The sequence below is a fragment of the Lethenteron reissneri genome, chromosome 7, assembly GCF_015708825.2.
Source record: "Lethenteron reissneri isolate LAM-NWPU_2019-01 chromosome 7, ASM1570882v1, whole genome shotgun sequence".
Taxonomy (NCBI): domain Eukaryota; kingdom Metazoa; phylum Chordata; class Hyperoartia; order Petromyzontiformes; family Petromyzontidae; genus Lethenteron; species Lethenteron reissneri.
The window spans coordinates 10,745,526-10,750,761 of record NC_083785.1 but is presented as its reverse complement, the minus strand read 5'-3'; the positions used below and the strand labels follow the sequence as shown (position 1 = coordinate 10,750,761).

Below are 5,236 nucleotides of genomic sequence, written 5' to 3'. Positions count from 1 at the left end.
CAGAATATTTATACCGGACGAATCCGATGAGCTATGAAGCTCTTTTCAACAGATGTCCAATAGGGAGGGTAAGACCGTTACAACGACAAACAATACAAAAACGTGATAGCAGTGCAAGGTTTAGGAACGGTAAGCAAATCACTTAAAATATTGATAAAAATAACACTAAACTTTATTTCTAAATCTTACCAGCTTAGGCCCACTGAGCTTATCAGCTTCTTTTTCAGAAGCCACCTGGCCACAAATAATAGCTCAACGAAGCGGCTTATTGTCGCGTGGAAATGTATAGCAGGACGACTTGGGGGGCGCAAATAAAATAACCCACGTGCATCCCTCGTGACAGTTGTGTTAACCTGACGTGTAAAAGAAAAACACATTTTCTCGCGTTTAAAAGTGCAGATTATCAATGAGAAAGGGACTCTCACGGTGCACTCTGGCCCATTCGGGCAAACTTGACCTCTTGGCTACGGCATGACCGGCGTTTTGTGGAGTGGAGCTCTCTCCGGGGAGGGAAGCCCAGCGTTGGTGGCTTGAGAAGTGCTCTTCAGGAGGCAGCTTAGCATCGTTTTCAGGCGCCAGGCTGCCGACTTAGAATCTGGCAGAAAAAAAAAACCAGACGAGAGTCGTGCAATTAACTTTTTTTTTTTACATTCTCATGCCTCTTACCCAGCCGAGTCTCAAAAACTCGTTTTAAGGACTGCCCCCCCCCCCCCCCACGACGTTCCAATTGAGCAATTCGATCATTGTTCACCTTGTGAGTTATTTGGCCAATAACAGTAACATTGCATGTTTGGTTTTTTAGCTATGGAAGGACAGCGGAGAAAGATACATACAGAACGGGGGGAGAGAGCGTACAAACTCCACTCAGAAAGGAGCCCGGGTCGGGAATCTAACCAAGGATTTTTTTGCCGTGACCACGAGTGTTACCACGGCACCACCCTGCCACCCCAAACAACGACATGTTGTCTTCAAATGCATGCACCTATGGTACCCTATGTGTGTCGGTCAGGATGCAAACCAAATTTTTAATCCAGCCAGCTATTCTCATTTCACCAATGAAGAAGGCCGGAGAAATGGGGTCAAAGAACATTTCTCAAGTGTCGCCTCACCTGGTCGTTTGGGCCCTATTGGTGGTGGCTGGCATCGTGCGCATCGTGAATTTCTAAATAACAATGATGACAATGCGCAACCCCCCTTATGTCAATCAGTCCACTGCTGGATGAAAGGCTCCCAGCGGCGCGTCGGTGGCAAAATGTTAACTCCCTCGCCTGGTGTGCAGGAGGTCGTGGGTTGGATCCTGATGCTAACACCTGCTGTATATTTGGAGTTTGCGTGCTCTCCCCGTGATGGCGTGGAATTTTCCCCGGGTCCTCTGGATTTCCCTCCAGATTTAGAATCAACAGCACGCGTTTAGAGTATTTGGCTGCTATAAATTTCCACTTGACTACGACAAGCCATTTGTGGCCAGATCGCTTATAAAAAAGAGAGCTACATAGCTCAATGGGCCTTACCTGGCAAAATAGAAAGTTTAAGTTCGAATATTTTTTTTTTTACCATGCTTCACCATGCTGGTCAGTATGGGTTGGTGAATGTGGGGGGGGGGGGGGGGGGAGAGCAGGATTGGTTCAAATATCGCTCGCCACTGATGGCGTTTAACCTTGGCGTTGGTAAATCGAACTCGGGTTGTCGTATCGTAACCGAGATAATCGCTGCGCTCAACCCGCGTTAGTCATGAGGCATTCGTACCAAGCAGTCTTGACCGGGTCTTGAAATAAACTGACTTCCTTCCTCAAGATAACAAAGAATCACTCCAGCATTTTCATGCAACGAAAGTGGAGGGGGACATCAATTTGCAGCTACGGCAATGGGGAGCGGTCGTTGTCCGTCAGTCTGAAATTTCGCCAGCACAGAGCCAGCCGGTGGCGGGGAAGAGAGATGGTGGTGGTGGTGAGTGGCTTTGGCGGATTATGTACGGAACAGCACGGCACTTTAAAGATGCCATCGCTCTTCCGATCAGAAGGTTATCTGCAAATTCAAATGACGGTCTGCCGAGCGGCATACAAATTCTCGTGTGCATATCTCGGTGTTGTGAGAGGGTGATGCGGGTGGTGGTGGTGGTGGTGGATTGAGTTGTGAGCCAGTGGTGATGTATTGTCGTGGACACGAACGAGAATAACAGCGAATGCAGCAGAATGGATGTAACGCGCGTGAGCGTCGTGTCTTTTGTTCGGGTGGAGCAGTGGCGTTGTGGTTAGCGCAACGCGCTCGCTAAGAACCAGACCATGAGTTTGATTCTTAGCCACGGCTGACATCGGTGGCGAATATTTGAACCGGTCCCTGGGTCTCCCTTTTGGTCGACATTGGGGGGGGCAAAATCTTCCAAGGGGTATGAGCATCCCCCCCCCCCAGAAAAAAAAATCTAAATTTGAAAACGAATTTCCTGTATAAAATATAAAAAAATTCACGAACACATAGGATGTACTTTTTATTTATATTTACAATAATGTCTAATAGTGTATTGTATTACATTGCTCTGTTTTTATTTTTTTTTACCTTTTCTTGTTTCATTGTATGTAATGGCAGAGATTAGGGATTAATAAAGTACAACCATAACCACAATCATATAAACAGAAATCTAATTTGTAGCAATATATTGGGGGGGACATTTTGAGCATATTTCAATATTGTCCCCCCCCAAAATATATTATAACTACGGCCTTGTGTGAACCTGACCAGCACCTCTCCCAGTTCGACTTGGCCATGAACTAAGCACCTGGTGCAGTGTGTAAACATCACCGCTGGGGAGACAAAGGCAGCCGGGCGTAGTGCTAACCACACCTGCCTCCACGTGCACTCTGGACGCCTTAATAGGTGCTCACGAACGACACTTTCTTCAACAGGTTTCGTGTTAAAAGCTAAACCAGAGGCCTTTGTCTGTTTGCGAGTATTCGTGTCACGTGTATGCGTGCGTGTTGCTTTGTTTACTTTTGTTAACTATTTTACCAGGGTAAGGCCCACTAAGCTTTACAGCTCTTTTTCAGAAGCGACCTGGCCATAAATGATAGCTCAACCTCAGTGGGCTTATCGCGTGGAAATTCATAGCGGTATCCAAATATGCTAAAGGCGCGTTGCTTCTAAATGTGGAGGGGAAAACCCGCAGGGACCCCAGATACAAGTCGACGCGACCAAAGCGAAAACATGCCTCCTCCACATAAACATGGACATCGGGGTAGGAATCGAACCCACGACCTGTATACCAGGCGAGGTAGTTAACATCTCGCCGCCGTGACGCCCTACAGATTTGGTGGTGGTGCTGCTGCAGCACGAGCAGCAAGACTTTCGTGCGACTGACGAGTGTGTTGCGTCTTACCCGAAGATCGTTTTCCCATCAGGCCGAAGAATTCATCTGTTAAGAAACGCACGCGAGCAGCGTCAGCACATCATAGTCGCATCAACTCGCGAGCGCCAGTTCGGAGTCAGTACCTTGTGCTGTTCACGTTTTGTCACGAGAGAGAGAGAGAATGAATCACGGGGAACCCTGCAAAGCGGGAGGCAGCCAGATCTGGTGACAGCAATTGCCAAAGTTGTGTGCCTGTATTGGCATGTTTGCCCAACTCACTTATTTGTACCGTAAGGAGGCAAACGTGCTAATCGGAGGCGCGGTGGGAGGGACTACAAACTAAACACACAAAAAGCAGTTCTAAAGAAACGCGTTTTTAATCCAGATTTCGAAGTGGATCGCTCCCAGTGGTTTCCTAATATCGGAAGGAAGAGCGTTCCAGACGGCCGCAGAAGCGCATCTGAAAGCGCCACGCGGTGCGGTCACAGTCTTTATTCGACGGCCAGCTGCTGCGAGGATGACCGGAGTTCGTGTGATTATAGTTTATGCTCCTTGACGAGATCAGCGCGGGTGTTGTTGTGGTTCATTCGTGGCAAGCGCTTTGTGGGGTGTTTGATTCATGTCGGGAGGAACTCGGAGAGGGGTGGGGGCAACACTCAATTCCTCCGTACAGATAGAATACAGCTGGAAATTAAGCGACTTGTTCTACTGCCATCATACCCTGCTGCCATCATACCCTGCTGCCATCATATCCTGCTGCCATCATATCCTGGCAAATGAGGAGATTGCCACCTCAACGCCCACGCTGTAGGCAGGGAGATTTCGTGAGTCTGTGTGTGATCCAACAACCCTCGCTGCCCCCACGGTTGCGGGTTACAAGCCGTGTTGCAGCAAGGCAGCCAGAGGCCAGCACACCTAACAATCCATCGTTTAATCTATCCGTTAACAAACAAAAACAATGTAAAGCTAATCATACGTGCATCGAATCTCGCGCCGTAGAATTGATTATCTTCAATGTTTGCGAATCGTATGAAATTGATAGGCCTCGCTTAGGTCGACTCAGCCTTAAATTATGACCTGGGGAGACACTGGAGGCTGGGCGTGGTCCTTGCCACACCATAGGTCAGAGGTCAGCAATCAAAATAACAGAAAATGCCATTTTTTTTTCGAATTCGGAAAAAAAAACTCAGTATTTCAAGGGCAGCAATGCAACGTGAATACGAGACGGTGGGTCTTCAATGAATAACGTCACGACGCATGCGGCTCCGGACCCGCAGGTTGTCGACTCCTGCCATAGGGGCTCGCGAACAGCACTTGCCCCAACGGGTTGTAAAGGCTCTACGTGAGAATCTATGCATTTGCATAGTGCTGTGTCTGTTGCGTGTGAGTTTTTCATATTAGCAAAAGTACGAGGAAAAACAGCAAACGGCAAGGAAACAAACCCGAACTTCTCCGGCCCATGAGCCCAAAGAACTCCCTCTGCAGTGATGGCGTGACTTGGCTTTGACCCCGACCTTGACCGTGACCTTGACCCGGCCCTCGGTTTTGGGTTGAGACTCTCGATCCTCAGCTCCTGGAATCAAAGGAGGGAACACCGCAGGCGATGAGCGCGCTAAGAGGTGATCAATCCACTGCTGGACGACGGCCATCCCTAGGTGGTCGCGCCCGCACGCGAGCTGATGTCGCGGCTCGGTGTCACACGGTGGACGGCCCCCTGGAAAGCCATCCCCCTCGTTTGACGACCACTCTGTTATTGGTCTCGGCCACCGGGCCGTCATGGCTTCCAGCGACGAGTTCTGCCCATGCACCACTTGCTATTCTAAACGGTGATTTTTTTATACTCTGCAACATCTTATATTTCGAACAGTGAATATCTTGTACTCCAAACAGTGAACA

General features: G+C 48.8%; 1 long non-coding RNA gene across 1 annotated transcript; it reads right to left on the bottom strand.

The window, feature by feature from the left end:
- Window positions 1-297: 297 nt before the first annotated feature.
- Window positions 298-4,852, bottom strand: LOC133358675 (uncharacterized). Its single transcript, XR_009757110.1, has 3 exons — window positions 4,783-4,852; window positions 3,371-3,406; window positions 298-595 (listed from the first exon to the last, which is right to left on the bottom strand). It is a non-coding gene; the product is annotated as an uncharacterized LOC133358675 (long non-coding RNA).
- Window positions 4,853-5,236: the final 384 nt, after the last annotated feature.